Raw genomic sequence first — 20,764 nt, 5'->3', positions numbered from 1 at the left:
CTAAGTAGGACACTAAGCCCAAGCCAAGTACGTCAAGGCTCATGAAACTCATGGACGTGCATATTTCAATTGGCTTCATTCCGTTCATTGAACAAGCCACTTCCCTTTAACTCATGAGAGTGGATAATTGATCCATGATTGCATATCTATTGCCGAGCAGACGTAATTTCACCTATGCATGTTTAACTAACACTTCCTTACAACAATATTGTCAAAGTAATTGTACTTGTACTACTATATAGATTTTGTCTGAGCTCCTTTCCAGTAATAGCCTCCATTCAGTCCTGACAGTCTTCCTTGCCACCCAAACTACAGTGTACCATGACCATATTAGATTTCTTTAAATATGTTAATTAATATTTAGATAGCCCTTTGAGATGTAAGTAACTTGTAGAATCCTAACTTTACTGAGCTTTTTTTGATAAACAAGTAATATAATATATCATTGACTACACTATCCTTTACACAGGTAGTCTCAGCAATCAGCCCTCTTTCAAGATGTTCTGTCAAAGCAAATATTATATTAATATTATCTCTCTGCATTTACTTATTTCTGTTACACTATCTGGATAGTTAAAACTTTCTCCATTATATTACAGTTTAAAACTAATGAAGCACATTCCCAACAAATTACTAATACAAAGACAGGGTCCCTAACATGGGCTCTGTCATTGCATTACTTGATTCCACTTCATTACTACCTTATCATTATCTCATATAGCTCATAACACCATACACTTGGTGTTATCACTTCATAGCTATATTATCATTATTTCTAATACCCCATTGTTACTTTACACAGTTCTTTATTACTTCATCATTATGCATCAGATCTCTTCTATGTTTAGTTCACGAAAATTACTTTACAAAATGACACTTCACAAACAATAATTATTACTTACAAACCATAACTTTTCTTCATATAACAGAAAAAATTTAGGATAACTATAGCAGTTCTAAATCTTTTTATCATATTTATCATATTTTCTTTTACTATTCAGAAAAAAATTCTTCAGTGGAAAGAAAAGGACAAAGTCTTTTAAGTAAGACAAGTCAATGATAAAATATACCAGATTGAAGCAGGACTAAATTTTGATGTGAACATAGTTTATATATATATATATTAAAAATTAATATGAATGTATGGGACATAACTACTTCCTAGATTTGATCATAGACAATTACAGATCTGGGGTATCCTAATTCAGTCCAATTAACTGTTCTTACTGATGTCCCAACTCATGCTTCAATTAGCAAATTTAGAATATTTATTTTAAAGAAATGTTTCTACATGAGTTACTTGTACTATTGTCATCATCAGACTGTAAAATATAGGCAGACTGCGAATAATTAAGTGTAGTGAAATACATTGCAGATAAGAATTTGGCAATTTTGAGTGGTCATGGTATATGCATTATATGTATAACAGAAAACTTAAAGGAAAAAAATTCATTTAACAGGTGAAATTATAGGAAGTGAACATCCCAGCTAACAGAGAAAATTAATACAATTATAGCAGAAGAAATCTATAGGTAATACTATACATACATCTAGACAGACAGATTTGGAAGAAAGAGAAGACAATGGCCATCATCATAACTTAAATATTATAATAGGTACTCACGCCAGTCATGTAAGATACTGAAAATATTGCATAAAAATTGTTCTCAAAACAAATAAGTGGGACTGAAAAACACTCCTATATTACATGCATCAAATGCATCAAATGGTTCAAACGGCTCTGAGCACAATGGCACTTAAATTCTGAGGTCATCAGTCCCCTAAAACTTAGAACTACTTAAACCTAACTAATGTAGGGACATCACAACCTAAGGACATTCCAGACCATAATAGCTAGAATTGCTCGGCCGCCCCGGCCGGCTACAAGCATCCACAGACAGATAATAACAATTAGATATCTACTAAGCCAGTTACAGGAACGGTGATCTAAATGTATAAGATTATCCTGCAAGTCACAATTAAGTGCTTTTCCGAGGTTTCACACCACTTTCATATTATTTCTTGATTTTTCCATTTTCGTATACCACATGGACTTTGTACCCGTGGTCTAGGGGTAGCGTCTTTGATTCATAATCAAAACGTCTTCGGTCCCGGGTTCGATCCATGCCACTGCCTAAATTTTGATAAATAATCAGCATTGGCGGCCGAAGACTTCCGGCATAAGAAGTCAGCCTCATTCTGCCAACGGCCTTGTCAAAGAGGGCGGAGGAGCGGATAGAGGTTCAGGGCACTCTCTTGTCCTAGGGGTGGGAAATCGCCCCTAATGGCGGAAGAATCAGCAATGATCAACGACATGAGGATGCAGAAGGCAATGGAAACCACTGCATTAAAGACACGTAACGTGTATCCACAGGACATGTGGCCTGTAATTGAAGAAGTGTCATAATGATCTCTCCATTGGCAAAAAATTCCGGAATAGTCCCCCATTCGGATCTCCGGGAGGGGACTGCCAGGGGGAGGTTACCTTGAGAAAAAGATTGAATAATCAACGAAAGGATAACGTTCTACGAGTCCGGACGTGGAATGTCAGAAGCTTGAACGTGGTAGGGAAACTAGAAAATCTGAAAAGGGAAATGCAAAGGCTCAATCTAGACATAGTAGGGGTCAGTGAAGTGAAGTGGAAGGATTTCTGGTCAGATGAGTATCGGGTAATATCAACAGCAGCAGAAAATGGTATAACAGGTGAAGGATTCGTTATGAATAGGAAGGTATGGCAGAGGGTGTGTTACTGTGAACAGTTCAGTGACCGGGTTGTTCTAATCAGAATCGACAACAGACCAACACCGACAACGATAGTTCAGGCATACATGCCGACGTCGCAAGCTGAAGATGAACAGATAGAGAAAGTGTATGAGGATATTCAAAGGGTAATGCAGTATGTAAAAGGTGATGAAAATCTGATAGTCATGGGCGACTGGAATGCAGTTGTAGGGGAAGGAGTAGAAGAAAAGGTAACAGGAGAATATGGGCTTGGGACAAGGAATGAAAGAGGAGAAAGACTAATTGAGTTCTGTAACAAGTTTCAGCTAGTAATAGCGAATACCCTGTTCAAGAATCACAAGAGGAGGAGGTATACTTGGAAAAGGCCGGGAGATACGGGAAGATTTCAATTAGATTACATCATGGTCAGACAGAGGTTCCGAAAGGAATACCCAGGAGCAGATATAGACTCAGATCACAATATAGTAGTGATGAAGAGTAGGCTGAAGTTCAAGACATTAGTCGGGAAGAATCAATACGCAAAGACGTGGGACACGGAAGTACTAAGGAATGACGAGACACGTTTGAAGTTCTCTAACGCTGTAGATACAGCAATAAGGAATAGCGCAGTAGGCAGTACAGTTGAAGAGGAATGGACATCACTAAAGAGGGCCATCACAGAAGTTGGGAAGGAAAACATACGTACAAAGAAGGTAGCTGCGAAGAAACCATGGGTAACAGAAGAAATACTTCAGTTGATTGATGAAAGGAGAAAGTACAAACATGTTCCGGGAAAATCAGGAATACAGAAATACAAGTCGCTGAGGAATGAAATAAATAGGAAGTGCAGGGAAGCTAAGACGAAATGGCTGCAGGAAAAATGTGAAGACATCGAAAAAGATATGATTGTCGGAAGGACAGACTCAGCATACAGAAAAGTCAAAACAACCTTTAGTGACATTAAAATCAACTGTGGTAACATTAAGAGTGCAACGGGAATTCCACTGTTAAATGCAGAGGAGAGAGCAGATAGGTGGAAAGAATACATTGAAAGCCTCTATGAGGGTGAAGATTTGTGTGATGTGATAGAAGAAGAAACAGGAATCGATTTAGAAGAGATAGGGGATCCAGTATTAGAATCGGAATTTAAAACAGCTTTGGAGGACTTCCGGTCAAATAAGGCAGAAGGAATAGATAACATTCCATCGGAATTTCTAAAATCATTGGGGGAAGTGACAATACCATCTGACTTTCGGAAAAGCATTATCCACACAATTCCGAAGACGGCAAGAGCAGACAAGTGCGAGAATTATCGCACAATCAGCTTAACAGCTCATGCATCGAAGCTGCTTACAAGAATAATATACAGAAGAATGGAAAAGAAAATTGAGAATGCGCTAGGTGACGATCAGTTTGGCTTCAGGAAAAGTAAAGGGACGAGAGAGGCAATTCTGACGTTACGGCTAATAATGGAAGCAAGGCTAAAGGAAAATCAAGACACTTTCATAGGATTTGTCGACCTGGAAAAAGCGTTCGACAATATAAAATGGTGCAAGCTGTTCGAGATTCTGAAAAAAGTAGGGGTAAGCTATAGGGAGAGACGGGTCATATACAATATGTACAACAACCAAGAGGGAATAATAAGAGTGGACGATCAAGAACGAAGTGCTCGTATTAAGAAGAGTGTAAGACAAGGCTGTAGCCTTTCGGCCCTACTCTTCAATCTGTACATCGAGGAAGCAATGATGGAAATAAAAGAAAGGTTCAGGAGTGGAATTAAAATACAAGGTGAAAGGATATCAATGATACGATTTGCTGATGACATTGCTATCCTGAGTGAAAGTGAAGAAGAATTAAATGATCTGCTGAACCGAATGAACAGTCTAATGAGTACACAGTATGGTTTGAGAATAAATCGGAGAAAGACGAAGGTAATGGGAAGTAGTAGAAATGTGAACAGCGAGAAACTTAACATCAGGATTGATGGTCACGAAGTCAATGAAGTTAAGGAATTCTGCTACCTAGGCAGTAAAATAACCAATGACGGACGGAGCAAGGAGGACATCAAAAGCAGATTCGGTATGGCAAAAAAGGCATTTCTGGCCAAGAGAAGTCTACTCATATCAAATACCGGCCTTAATTTGAGGAAGAAATTTTTGAGGATGTACGTGTGGAGTATAGCATTGTATGGTAGTGAAACATGGACTGTGGGAAAACCGGAACAGAAGAGAATCGAAGCATTTGAGACGTGGTGCTATAGGCGAATGTTGAAAATTAAGTGGGCTGATAAGGTAAGGAATGAGGAGGTTCTACGCAGAATCGTAGAGGAAAGGAATATGTGGAAAACACTGATAAGGAGAAGGGACAGGATGATAGGACATCTGCTAAGACATGAGGGAATGACTTCCATGGTACTAGAGGGAGCTGTAGAGGGCAAAAACTGTAGAGGAAGACAGAGATTGGAATACGTCAAGCAAATAATTGAGGACATAGGTTGCAAGGGCTACTCTGAGATGAAGAGGTTAGCACAGGAAAGGAATTCGTGGCGGGCCGCATCAAACCAGTCAGTAGACCGATGACCAAAAAAAAAAAAAAAAAAAAATTACATGGGAAAAATGAACACCTAAATCTTTACGTTAAAGCTATAATTTCTCTTATTTTGTCAAAAAGGCCATATCTCCTTGTGTCGGTAGGAATAAAAAAAAAAAAACATTTCGCACTCGGAGGAGATACTGGTGGTTCTCATTTCGCATCGAAAAATGGCTTCGCTTTAATGATTCCCAGGCCAACCCGCTTATCATATCCATGATACTCTGTTGTGTTTCGTGATAACTCAGTGCGGACAGCCCTTCTTTGAATTTTTCCACTGTCCTGCCTCTATACTATCAGATCTCAAGCAGCAGCACTCCAGAAGAAGACACAAAAGTGTCATTTAGGTAATCTCTTTAATAGATGTTTCACCTTCTAAATCTACAGCCAACAAAACCCAGTCTTCGGTTCGCCTTCAATACGACATTTTCTATGCAATATTTCCAGTGTAAGTTGTACGCAGTTCTTATATGTAGGTATTCTGATGCGTTAAAAATCTTTAAATTTGTGAGATTTATCTTTTAATCGATATTTGTCGGTATTTTTAAGCATTTATGTGTAGATGAGGAATGAGCTATTGAAAAATGGCAACACGATACTCTTACATGAGAGGTAACACAAAAGGATGCAGGATATTAGAGACGTACAACTGTGCCACTGGAATTTCCTCAACCACTGACAGCTGTAACTTGAAGTCATACCCGACGGCTCCCCACACCATGGTGCCAGGAGCAACATCGCTGTGCCTCTCCATAACATTGGATGAAAGTGCTCACTCCCGAGGTCTTTGCCAAACTCGCCGACAATGGTCAACCAGGCTAGTGCAGAACTGCGACTCACTGCTGAAAGCAGTGCGACCTCATTCATCATAAGTCGATTCTTGCCGGTCATGCCACCACTCCAAACTCAGACGTTTCTGTTGTGGTGTTAACGGCAGCCAATGCATGGGACGCTAATCCGCAAGTCTGTCTGCTTGTAGTCTCAGATCAGTTTGCGGAATAGCGCAGATTTGTCCGCAGGATGGCAGGCGCAGAAGCGAACGGGTTATGATGTGCTTCGTGCACAGTATGGCAGTTCTCTCTTCTGCTGGACATACGTGGTTGACCGGAACCTTGACGATGAGTAAACCCGCCTTCACGTTGTCATGCAGTCCAACATCGGTCCACAGTCAGATCCGAAAGCAGCACAAAACTGCGCGTTTCGACCAGCAAAACGGAGATTCATAATGATCCTCTTTCAAACTCTGTCAGGTTCTGATAACGCTGTCTCACATCATTACGCTACATCTCTGTGTGTTTCACAGTGATCGCTGAACACCTGACGCTGTTCACGCTCATTATATTTCCTACCAGCCCTTTTAACAACATTACACACGAATGACGCTATTTGACTTTAGTGGTCATTCTACCTGTCGCAAAGAATTGTAACTCTTATCATTTACATATCCGCCGATGTTGCGTACGTGTACGACGTTACATTGAAATCTGAGCATTTTTTTCTGGGTGTTTCATTTTGTCTGGTCAGGCAGTATAGGTTAAGAAGATCTATATAGCTTCCTTTGGTAACCCGAGATATAACTTACTAGGAAACGTGCCTTTCTGACTGGATATCATTATCTCAGCTATTCATATCCTCAGTTTCCAGGTTCAACAAGATTTCCTGGATCAGTGGACTGGGGCTACTCGTTCTTGACCGCAGCCGGGATATTAACTGGGGCAATTAGTCTACGCTCATGAGAGACGATACATGATCGCGCCTTGGGAGATGACTTCAGCTGCCTGCATGCACAAAATTTCCGACCTCCTCAGAGTGTGTTGGAGTTGCTAGTTTTTGTCTGGTACCGGAAGTTGACAGGCTGGTCTCCCTTAATTCGAGTGAAGTAATTAATTTAGAGAGATCTGCTACAGTTGTACTAATTATTTATTGGTTTCAATAAATTTGACAAAGAAAATTTCTCTCTAAATTATCATGCCTCTCAGCTGCGGACGTCTAACATATCAAAGCCTGTGCGAGTGAAGAAACTCCTCGTTGCCATCCAGAATGCATTCTGACTGTTGAGGTTAGAGTCTGCTTGATTCAGCAATGGAATTAAAATTAGGGGGGACAGAATGTCAGTGATAAGATTCGCTGATGACATTGCTTCTCAGTGAAGACGAGAAAGGATTACGGAACATACAGAGTGATGTGAATAGTCCACTGAGCACTTGATCTGGATCGACAGTAAACCGAAGAAAGACGGAGTAATGAGGAGTAGCAGAAATGAGATTACTGATGAACCTAACGTTGACATTTATCTCAGCGAAGGAGTTGAAATGATGCAATTCTTCTAACTTGGGAACAAAACAACACATGACGGACGGACTAGCATAGGCAAAGGGGCATTCCTTATCAAAAGAAGTACACTAGTTTCAAACATTGCTTTAATCGGACAAAGAAAATTTTTGTCATCGTGCGTTGGAATACAGCGTTATTTCGAAGTGAATCATGGCTGTGGGAAACCTGGAACAGAAGAGAGTCGAAGCGTTTGAAATGTGGCACTACAGAAGAATCTTGACAATTAGGTCGAAGAATGAGGACGTTTTCGGCGGAACTGGAGTGGAAAGAAATAAGTGGAAAACACAAGAAGAATGGACTAGGTGTTAGGACATTTGTTAAAACGTCAGGTATGTAAATGCCTTGGTACTAGAGGAAGCTGTAAGGGGTAAAAACTGTAGTGCAAGACAGAGACCGCAATAAATCCGAGGAATAATAGAGTACTTAGATGAAGAAGTTGGTGTAGTACAGGAATTATTGTTGGCATGATGCATCAAACCAGTCGGAAGGGCGATTGGGGGGGAATCGTAAGGACGAGTAGGACTCGCGCACTGAGAGATTTAATTATGTGTATAGATAGTTCATACATGCTGAAAATCGAAAATCTCAACTATTTTTGACTGTTATCTGTATTGTGGTATCTCCTGGGGAAAGCGAACCAAAGACTGCGATTTGTTGGCAGAGTTAGAAGACGCAACAAATCTACTAAAGAGGCTGCTTAAGCTACACCTGTCTGTCCTCTTTTGGAGTAGTGCTGTGCTGTGTGGTTTCCTTATCAGATAGGATTAATGTACATCGAGAAAATTCAAAGAAGAGCAACACGTTTTGTGCTATCGAGAATAGGGCAGAGAGTCTTACGGACATGATACTGGATTTGGGGTGGACATCATTATAAGAAAGAAGTTTCTGTTGCGGCAGAATATTCTCAAGAAATTTTAATCACGAACTTTCTCGTCCAAACGCGAAAATACTTTGTTGACGCCGACCTACATAGGGAGAAAGAATCATCATAATAAAATAAGGGAAATGAAAGCTCGCACAGAAAGATAGAGGTGTTCGGTTTTTCCCCGCGTTGTTCAAGAGTGAAACAATAGAGAATTATTGTGAAGGTGGATCGATGAACTATCTGCCAGGCACTTAAGTGTGATTTGTAGAGTATCCGTGTAGATGTAGACGAGCAGGGGAATTTAATTTAAACAGGATAGTCAGAAACAGTCTGAGAAGTTTGTAAGGGTGTTTCAGGATAGGTTGTGCTGAGAAATAATTGTTAAGAAAAAAAATTATACCTTATGCCTTTTCCGAGATAAGTTGAAGATAGCGAATCAGGCCGTTGCGGGCGCAAATCCAAGCGGCTTTGCTAGAGACGGTATCGCCAAATGTGTTCTTCATTTGGTTTCGTTCACTATCATCTACGTCATGAGAACAAATGAAAGTGATTTATCAGGCGGGCTGCTTGACTGTGTGTACGCAAGGGTCTCACTGACTAACTTCATTGATAATTAACTAGGAAATGGCGCTACGTATCGAATTTTTCTTCTGAACTGTTCTCAGCACAACCTTCACTGGAACGCTCTTACAAGCTTTTCAAGCTGTTTCTGGCCACCCTGTATGTGTAGAGAGAGAAGGTATAATAAAATATTTTTAATTTACTTACCAAAGCATGACTGCACTTACATTTTATGTTTGCATGGAGCAATGTTTTTCTATTATGTTTTTGGCGGCTGACGAATGCAATGTAATTTCTAATGGCAAAACATTTTTTTTCTCTTGTATAATTTCCGGAATTTTTTTTCTTTTCGTGTAACGTGAAACCAAATTTCATGATTCTAGGTCAACGGGAAGTACCCTATAGATTTTGATGAGGGAGTTTGCGAGTAGCAAAATACGTGACGTAAATGGCCGTATCTTTTGATTGTATTGACTTAGAAATTTAAATGCTTTACACAGCCAAGAGACTGTGGCCCTTAGTACGTCTCATAAATTTCAGCTTGATACATCTACTCGTTCCTGAGAGAAAGGGGGTCTAAACAGACAGAGATACAGACGGACAGACAACAAAGCGACGCTTAAACGGCTCCATTTTTGCCGACTGAGGTACTACGGAACCCCATAGAGGATTCACTTTGCTGCGACTGGATCTATAGCACCACAAAAGGTGGATCATGTTAGACTAAGACTCGCTAACGGGCCTGACCAAGATGTGCAGATTCTGTAGTTTGTCGAAGAAGCGCTATGAATCAGCACATGACACGTCACCATATCATGTGACACATCTGACAGAACCATATAGAAGTTTCTTCACTGTAGTTACAACTATCCGTTTTATTTTCAGTGTGTACAAGATCCTGCCTATCAGCATATGGGAACATTTACGCAAACTGAAAATCCGTTGTTTTTACATTGAGTCATGTTTATAGATGAGATGGGATCGCGAATTTTGACTAATAACATTTATGGGCAGATTCTGTAGCTTGGCGAAGAAGCGTTATGAATCAGCACATGACACGCCACCATATCATGTGACACATCTGACAGAACCATATGGAAGTTTCTTCACTGTAATTTCAAATATCCGTTTTATTTTCAATGTGCACAAGATCCTGCCTATCAGCATATTGTAACTTTTACGCAAAACTGAAAATCCGACGTTTTTATATTGAGTTTTGTTCATAGATGAGATGGGATCGCGAATTTTGACTACTAACATTTATGGGCAGAAGAATGTCCTTAAAATCAAGCCACTCTTCATCAGTTGTTTAAGAATAATTTATGAGCTGTAATTGCAAGTACAAATCGTCTGGGTCCCCAGCTCATCTTAGGCAGGTACTATCTTTAATAACTCTTTCAGAATCTCTTCCAGATTTGCTGAAGACTATACCCTTAAAAATTATGTAGATTGTGCTTCGTGCGACTTTAACACTTGTAATGCACAGATGAAAAGGTTGGGGTTACCCATTTCCATGATGTTCTCGTTCACCTGACGTAGACGTCTGGTTATCTGTAGGATTGTCGAAAGCAGTGATGTAGAAATAAACTCTTCGCTATACAAATGAGCTGTTAATTAAGTGTTCTATTCCGCTTCCAGTTACGATCGCATGATCACCTTCAGGTGGCAGGCGGATGTCGTAATATTATGTGACACGACAAGTACATATAAAATTCTTACATACCATTTGCTGTGGGTTCACAAAAAACTTCTTTATATTAGAACAACGCCTACGTTACGCGGATATTACGACGTACGCTTGTCACGTAAACAAGATTACGTACGTAACCGGTATTAGAATAAAACTCTTAATTAGCACATGTGGTGGATGAAAATGAATTTATTTATTAACCGCTCTCTAACTTTGGAATGTGATAGGCATGAAATTACGAACTGCTTTATTCACCTGGCATTCATACTGCGATGATACTTCACGGAGTCTTGCGAAACTATTCAAAACAGGCCTTGCGTCAAAGGGAGCGCCATTTCATAACACTGCAATTGCCTGTAAGTGTAGAAGCGAGCAGATAGCTTGTTGAACATTTGTTTCGAATTCGTAGCTCAAGGACTTTACAACATTATTAAAGGTTTTTTTAAAACCCATCCATACAGCTAACAGAAGTGCACGGTTATATCACCGTACGCATTTAGTTTTAGTGATATAAAACATAGTCAATGGTCTGCAGCGGCACATATTTACAGTTTTGGTTTGTCAGTTTATCCGTTGATATTGGATTCCAGCTGCTCTAAAAAAATTCTTCTCATGTGTGCGTTGTCATGTGTGTATTGCGTCGCTTCAGTTATGCTAATACGTATTTAATTAATATGAAAGTGAAATAAAGGAGTAGTGGGGAGTTTAAGAATTCAATGGAGAGTAGATAGGGGAAGGAGATGCTAAGTTAAGGTAGCGAACAGCAATGTCTAAGTAGGGAAAGGGAGAGTGAGTTGGTAATGCGTTGGAGAAAATGGAGAAGAGGAGGAAATGAGTGAAATAGGGAAGGAAAAAAATGTCCATTGCTGCAAAATAATGTGAAAGTAGGCGAAAACATGAGTGTCTTACCTAATGATACATCAAAAATGTCCAAGCAAACGACACTTCCTGATGTAAGTGAAAATCGGACATAAAGTTGCATCACGAAAAATTCTGGAGCTCAATACCTTTTTTACAACCAACTGCTTTAGATATAGAAAGCAATCTAAAACTGCAAAAAATATTTCATTGCAAATTACCTACGATGCTATAAATCAATAAAACGAAACGCGCCTGGTGATACAAATGCATGATACCGGCACTATTGCCACGCAAATGAATAAATTCGTTAAATGTTCTGATTTTTTTCCATTATGAATGGTTTCGTGAAAGCCTGCGACTATGAAAACAAGGGGTTTGTTAATAAATAACTTTTCTCCTACCAATCAGGATTTTCTTTTATTCATTTTTTAGACGACGCTTTTCGGGAAATGATTTCCATTGAAATGTGTTTTCTGTGTGTGCTATGCCATTTTTACGTTTCTGACGTGCTGGGCTCTACTTTGTTTTGTTTACTTTACTGTAACATATAAATGATGCGTAATTTTTAGTTAGTTACATGTAGTTAGTGGCGAAATTTGAAAGAACTTATACTTACAGTTTTCTTATTGTCCATTTGTGGAGAGTCTCAGACATGTCAAGCACACATAATTATATGTACACAATATACATAGAGAATAGCTTACAGAAACAAACAGTTACAAAGATGATTTTAGATCTAGTGGGCGGAGGTAATGTTACAGGTCTTCCTCAGAGTAGGATCCGCTTTTGTACAGAGGACATTTATCTTAACAATCTGGATCATGATGCTTCTGTCTATTTTACAATGGTGCTTATTTCTATTTTTACTATTTTTATTGACATGTGTTGTCAAACTGTCTGAATGAACTTACTGCTTCACTTTCAAGTTTTTCGTTTAATATATTAGGTTAATATTTTTTTCTATGTGAATATATCTCCGGTTCTTCTAACAAATCCATTTTATGTCATTTATTTGGTCGATGGAGTAGTCTGACATTTTGCTAAACTTTTACAAATGGATATCTTGTATTAGGTAAGTGTGTCCCTATTGCTGATGCTGTTGTTTGTTGCGTGTGTAGGCTTTAATGTTCTCCGTGTACCTCGTGTTGAAATTTCGTCCTGTTTGTCCTAGATAGAACATGGAGCCTTCCTGGCATATTACTCTCTATATTCCAGAGTCTGAGAATGGGTCATGATTACACTTTGTACTATGTATTAGTTTCTGTTGTAATTTACTAGATGAAGGAAAGCCAACTCTGACTCTGTGACTTTTGAAAACATTTGCATTCTTCTGTGATATTTTGCCAATGTATGAATGCTAGAGCTTCATTTGTTTTTGTATTTTTCTTCTGTTATGCACTTTGTGTTTGGCTCTTTCTTCACTTCGCCTAGGACTGTGTCAACTACGGGGGCAGTACAATCATTGGCAGCTGCAATCTGCTTCACTTTGTTTATTTCTTGTTGCACGTTTTCTTGGCTCAAAGGTATTTTACTTGCTCTATGTAGCATTGACCTGTATGCTGCCTGTTAATGGATGTCCAGATGACATGAGATTGCAGGGATTGTGGTGTCAGTCATTGCATTTTTCCTATAAACTTTGAATGTGCATGTGCTGTTGTGGCTTGTAATATTTAGGTCCAGGTAACTGATGCTTTTGTCTTGTTCATGTTCCACTGTAAATTTAGTTTTCTCGTGTACACTCATACTCATAAATTAAGGATAATGCTGATACATGGTGAAACAACGCTCTGGTTGGTGCAATGTGACCTGCGGTCGTCGCACGGTGGCGCTGGCAGCAGTCCACATACGCAGAGGTGTGTTGATGTATGTCAGAGTATGGTGCAGTGAGTAAGTGTGCAGACGTTTTCAGATGTGCTAATGGTGATTTTGTGTCGAAAATGGCTCAAAGAACACATATTGATGAAGTTATGAGGGGTAGAATACTAGGGTGACTGGAGGCTGGTCAAACACAGCAGATTGTAGCATGGGCCCTCCGTGTGCCACAAAGTGTGATCTCAAGATTATGGCAACGATTCCAGCAGACAGGAAACGTATCCAGGCGCTACAGTACGGGGCGTTCACAGTGTACAACACCACAAGAAGATCGATATCTCACCATCAGTGCCCGCAGACGCCCACGGAGTACTGCGGGTAGCCCTTCTCGGGAACTTACCGCAGCCACTGGAACAATTGTCTCCAGACACACAGTCTACAGAGGACTGAACAGACATGGTTTAATAGCCCGGAGACCTGCAAGGTGCATTCCACTGACCCCTGGTCACAGGATAGCCCGTAAAGCCTGGTTTCAAGAACTCAGTACAAGATCATTAGAACAGTGGCCCCAGGGCATGTTCACGGATGATTCCAGGTTTAGTCTCAACAGTGATTCTCGCCGGGTTTTCATCTGGCGTGAACCAGGAACCAGATACCAACCCCTTAACGTCCTTGAAAGGGACCTGTATGGAGGTCGTGGTTTTATGATGTGGGGTGGGATTATGACTGGTGCATGTACACCCCTGCATGTCTTTGACAAAGGAACTACAACAGGTCAGGTGTATCGGGACGTCATTTTGCACCAGTATGTGCGCCTTTTCGGGGGTGCAGTGGGTCCCACCTTCCTTCTGATGGATGATAAAGCACGGCCAGCGAGCTACCATCGTGGAGGAGTACCTTGAAACAGAAGATATCAGGCGAATTGAGTAGCCTGCCTGTTCTCCAGACCGAAACCCCATCGAGCACGTCTGGGATGCTCTCGGTCGACATATTGCTGCACGTCTTCAAACCCCTACGACACTTCAGGAGCTCCGACAGGCACTGGTGCAAGAATGGGAGGCTATACCCCAGCAGCTGTTCGACCACCTGATCCAGAGTATGCCAACCCGTTGTGCGGTCTGTGTACATATGCGTGGTGATCATATCCCATATTGATGTCGGGGTACATGCACAGGAAACAGTGGCGTTTTGTAGCACACGTGTTTCGGAACAGTTTTCTCAACTTATCACCAAGACCGTGGATGTACAGACCAGTGTAGTGTGTGTTCCCTATGTGCCTATGCTATCGGCGCCACTTTTGTGTAGTGCCACGTTGTGTGGCACCAAATTCTGCAATTATCCTTAATTTATGAGCATGAGTGTAGATTATTGAAGCAATTTAGTAGGTATGTATGCCTTTGGCATCCCCTTTCATTAACAGTAGTGTGTCATCTACACATCTCCCATAAAATTCCATTTTTTTAAGGAAGGGTGTTGCCCATTATCAGAAGTTACATATAAGGTCAAGAGAAAGGAGCAATGAAATACAAAATACCAATGGTTCAAGTGCAGGTCTTTTAGTTTGATGCGCGTTACATCTCATAGAACGATATTGTAGAAAACCTTCATTCGACGGTATCGGCGCTCGAATAAGCTCATATGTCAGTAGTTACGTGAACAGTTTAAGAGTAAACGGACCTTCCTTCTTCTTATTTTGTTTCGGCCAGCTGTGGACCTAGTTATTGCGAGCGCGTCTTTCCTTGAACATTTACATAGACCCAATATTCTATATTCGTTTTCTGTGAGCATCATTGCTTTGTTGTTGATTCCATGTCATTCCAAATTTCGTCTTCTCTTGGAAACGCTGCTTTGTGTCAAGTTTTTTCTGGAAAGCCCATGGTCCTCGATGTCTTCATTTGTGGCCCCTGCTTCTTGAAAATCCAGTTCAGTGTCTGTAAAGAAATCTCGTTTCGTTTTATTTTTGTCTAGGAAATCAATAGAATTTCGGCTTGTCAGCCAATTTGGGCTCGTTCGTGTACGTGACCAGAACATGTTTTGGTCATTGAATTACTACATCTTCTCGCGACATAAATTTCATGAATTTACCCTTATAACTATTCAAGGACCGGTAGCGAGGACTTGGTAGATGTCTTATCAGTTGCTATTTTTGTTGTTTTACATATTAAAAGATAAGTCTGATTTAATGTAACGCACACTTTTGACTACGCATAATATTGCATGAAATTTACGGGTTAGTTTCGTATTAAGTATAGTATATCCATTCTGTAACTTACAATTACAAGCAAAATCTTATGACCACTGTTTACAGCGAGATTGAATGCTGCCTGATGGCGTTGCGGGCACTTGATGTGTACATATAAGGAACAGAGCAGAATGGGAATTCATTACAGCCACGATAGGGACCGCAAATGTGGAAATCCATTGAATTAAGCGCCTTTGACAAGGGGCAGGTTGTGATGGCCCGGCCCCTGGGAACGATCACCTCGGAAACTGGGTGTTATCGTCGGAGCATCTGTGAAAATGGTGAAACGACGATTGAGCGACATTTGTTCGATATCCACGCTCCATCACAGAAAGTCGAGATCGGAGGCTTGCCAGCTATGTGAAGTAGGACATGGCAGGTAGAGGCAGGTAGAGGAGTACAATAGGTGGAGGCAGAAGTGCGTCACTCACTTAGTTCACCGTCAATCGCTGAAGCCGGGTTGCACTGCAGACGGCCCGAAAGTGTTTCCGTGTTGATTCATCGACGTCTTCAATTACGATCGCAGTGGGCGCAAGATCATCGAGACTGGACCGTGCAGCAATTGAAACGTTTCACCAGCTCGGACAAATCACATTTCTTGCTACATCAGGTCGAGTGTCGTGTTCGGGTATGCCGTCATTCAAGGGAACGGCTGCTCGAAACGTGTACCGCGACACGGACGCAGGCCGGTGGGGGCGGTATTGTGGCAGGGGTAACACTTGTATATTCGTATATATTTCCGTGGGACGTGTGGTCGTAATCAAAGTCACTATGACAGCTGTGGACTTTGTAAAAGTGGTTGCGAACCACCGCCGTCGCTTCATGCTTGGTGCCTTACCCGACGGCAACGCTATCTTCCAGCGGGATAACACTACGTGCTACAGTGGTTTCGAGAGCATTATAGTGATCCACGCTGATGTTTTGGTCACCAAATAGCCGCGATGGTAGTACATATCTGGGATACTATCGTGCCCACAGGTATACGAAGTACCCTCCGTCACAGGTACCGATCGCTTTGCTGGGGCCCTTCACGACTTCCTCTCCTCTGCTAACGTCTTCATTTCAGAAAAAAGCTTTCACTCAACTTCCTAAATTATCTGTTGGACCTATTCCAATCACTGGTTCACCTACAGGTTTCATCCTCTATGGTTCCCCTAGCACTGTGGAAGTTATTCCTTGATGTCTCAAAACATAAACTATCAATTTGTCGCCTCTCCTTGTTGAACCGCGAATTTACTTTCAAAATTTTTTCTTAAGAATTTACTTTATTTACTAACGATTCATCAAGAACGTTAACACATTTAATCACACTATGTGAGCGTGGAAGTAGTTGCCAGTGGATAACTGATGAAAACAAATTAAATTTCAACAAATGGAAATTTTACTGCTAAAAACCCTTCCTTAAAAAAAAAGATTTAAAATTATAATCAGAAAGCACCCTCTAAATGTCAAGTTACGATATATTCAGAGACAGAAATAACTATTTATTTTTGACAGTATGAGCTTTCGGTCTGAGAAGCTTGCTGCTCCCTTTTAACACGGCCGTAGTCACGACCGCTCACAACAACCTCTGAAAGACTACACTGGTGCAAATCTGCAACACACAAGATTACTTTAAACTAAAATTTTTAACAACTCACACAAACACATAAACTATGCACCCTGTAGGAGGGATGGAAATGGTAAGACACAGTCACATTAAAAAAATTACTTGCCACCGAAAGTGCAACTTGTTTTTAAAAGGAAACTCTTACGGTGGAAGGGTGGCAACTTTATATACTAAAATGTCCATTTAAATAAAACCAATGAAATGCAGTCTTACATAAAATGTACAAACATGCTCTACATTACACATATACCGCCTCTCAAGATGATAGGCAAAATGAAAACATAATTCAGGAATTCGGCCTTTACACCTTATAACAATAAATTCGTTAACACCGAACCCGACAAACATGACAGAGGCAGCTATTAACGTATGGCAGATTGACAAGGGGATTACTGAACAAACCAAACCGCAGATTGCTCTAACCCGCCCCTACTACACAAGGGAAAAACGGACCACCCAATTCATAAATAACCACTTTCCTACAGGTGGGCAAACGGAGAAGAATGGGTCTGCAGCTCGTGGTCGTGCGGTAGCGTTCTCGCTTCCCACGCCCGGGTTCCCGGGTTCGATTCCCGGCGGGGTCGGGGATTTTCTCTGCCTCGTGATGACTGGGTGTTGTGTGCTGTCCTTAGGTTAGTTAGGTTTAAGTAGTTCTAAGTTCTAGGGGACTGATGACCATAGCTGTTAAGTCCCATAGTGCTCAGAGCCATTTGGAGAAGAATGGTGGGACGACTCCAAAACAAAGCGACTGGTGACCTCACCAAGAAAACAAGTAGAATTTCACAAGTAAATGAAACAACATATCTCCAATCACTTAACTTATAAAAAACTGCGATTTCTGGCGAAGACCTGGCGCAGCACCCCCAACGCTCTCCCGAACCGTCCGCTGCCAGCCGCTGCAACGGACGCAGGAAGGCTCGCCGATCTCCCGTCTCAGGGCGTCGCAGCTCGTACCGGCCAGCCCGATGTCGTGGGTTGACTCCTGTTGCTCTTATGTCGACCACGAAGCCACTACCCCTCGCTATACGGTGCGGCCCATTGGACTCACGTGGCGACCTCACATGCGTCGACGCTCAAGGCGGACAAGTCATCTTGTGTCTCAGTGTGCGACCGACCAACCGATCGATCCAACCGCCAATGACCATTGCCTGAACAAACTCAAGCAGACTGGCGGCCTAACACATACTAGCACTCCGGACAACGGATAGACACTGGCTGCCGCCCACTGACCCGGATGACCGACTAGACTCGCCGCCTAGCGAGCTCTAGCGCCCCATAAATGCCCGTGAACAGGCTACCTTTCCTCTTTTTCACCAGAGGGAGGGAGACACCAAAGCTGCGATTGCCACAGCGGCGCCACCGCCAGAAAAGAAGGGCGACTGCTTCACACAATGCGCTGCGGCGGGCTCTTCAAAACAGCAATTTTTACCACGGCTCACTTGTTAATGCTTTTCACATCCTCCTCTGCCCATCGATTCTGCAGAGAAACTCCTTACTTAGAGTAAGTGATCAAAAGTATCCGGACATCTCGCTGAAAATGACTTACAAATTCGTGGCGACCTCCATCGGTACTGCTGGAATTCAATTTGGTTTTGGCCCACCTTAGCCTTGATTACAGCTTCCTCTCTCGCAGGCATACGTTCTATCAGGTGCTGGAAAGTTTCTTGGGAAATGGCAGCCCATTCTTCACGGAATGCTGCACTGAGGAGAGGTATCGATGTCGGTCGGTGAGGCATCCCAAAGGTGTTCTATAGGATTCAAGTCAGGACTCTTTGCAGGCCAGTCCATTACAGGGATGTCGTTGTTGTGCAACCACTCCGCCACAGGCCGTGCGTTACGAACTGGTGCTCGATCGTGTTGAAAGATGCAATTGCCATCCCCGAATTGTTCTCGAACAGTGGGAAGCAAGAAGGTGCTTAAAACATTAATGTAGGCCTGTGCTGTGATAGTTCCACGTAAAACAACATGGGGTGCAAACCCCTATATTGAAAACACGACCACATCATAACACCACCGCCTCCGAATTTCGCTGTTGGCACTACACACGCTGGTAGATGACGTTCACCGGGCATTCGCCGTATCCACACCCTGCCATCGGATCGCCACACTGTGTACCCTGATTCGTTACTCCATACAACGTTTTACCACTGTTCAATCGTCCAATGTTTACGCTCCTTACACCAAGCGAGGCGTCGTTTGGAATTTACCTGCGTGATGTGTGGCTTATCAGCAGCCGCTCGACCATGAAATCCAAGTTTTCTCACCTCCCGCCAAACTGTCATAGTACTTTCAGTGGATCCTGATGCAGTTTGGAATTCCTGAGTGATGGTCTGGATAGATGACTGCCTACTATACATTACGACCCTCTTCAACCGTCGGCGGTCTCTGTCAGTCAACAGACGAGGTCGGCCAGTACGCTTTTGTGCTGTACATGTCCCTTCACGTTTCCAATTCACTATCACATCGGAAACAGTGGACCCAGAGATGTTTGGGAGTGTGTAAATCTCGTGTGCAGACGTATGACACGAATGACACCCTATCTCTTGACCACGTTCGAAGTCCGAGTTCCGCGGAGCGCCCCATTGTGCTCTAATGTCTCTATGTAACGCCTAATGTAGTCTAATGACTACTGTGGTCGCTGGTATAGAGTACGTGGCAGTAGGTGGCTGAACAATGTACCTAATATGAACAATGTATGTTTTTAAGGTGTCCGGATACTTTTGATCACATAGTGTATTATCTTATTAGTCCAAGTAATTTTCAACATCTTTCTACAAAAGCACATCTAAAATGGTTTAATTCTATTCTTTTTCTGATTTTCACAGTCCATTATTCACTGTGCATCAGATGTACATTCTCAGAAATTTCTTCCTGAAATGAAAGTTGATGTCTGATGCTAGCAGACTTCATTTGCCGAGGAATGGTTCTTTTGCCTGTTCTAGTTTACGTTCTACGGCCTCTTTGCTTCGAATGTCATGTGTTATTTCGCTCCCAAGGCAGCACTATTCCTGCACTTGGTTTATCTCGTGTTCCCTAATTTTGGTATTAAGTTTCTCGCTAATCTCATTTCTGCTGCTCAGCATTGCTTTTGTCTCTCTTCATTTCATTCCTTTCAACTAGTTCTGTGATCGTTTTTCACTTTCACTCAGTGTAGCAGTGACATAATGGAATCTTGTGAGTCATATCCTTTCACCGAGAATTTTGATCCAGCTCGTGAATCTTTCTGTTAATGCCGTCGCTACTTCTTTGGTGTACGCATTGGACAATAGTGGCGGAAAACTCCGTCCCTTTCTTGCATCCTTCCTAATCCGATCGCTTCGTTCTTATATTCTCATTGTACCTGCTGGGTTTCTTCTGCATACTGTATATTACCTGTCTTTTCATAGACCTTGAACCCACATATCTGGTAATTTGGGACATCTTGCACCATTTTACATTGATGAACGTTTTTTCTTTGGGAGCATCTTGATTTACCTAAGT

Source organism: Schistocerca piceifrons, chromosome 4, assembly GCF_021461385.2.
Source record: "Schistocerca piceifrons isolate TAMUIC-IGC-003096 chromosome 4, iqSchPice1.1, whole genome shotgun sequence".
NCBI classification, from domain to species: Eukaryota; Metazoa; Arthropoda; class Insecta; order Orthoptera; family Acrididae; genus Schistocerca; species Schistocerca piceifrons.
Note: the sequence above shows the minus strand (reverse complement) of the source record.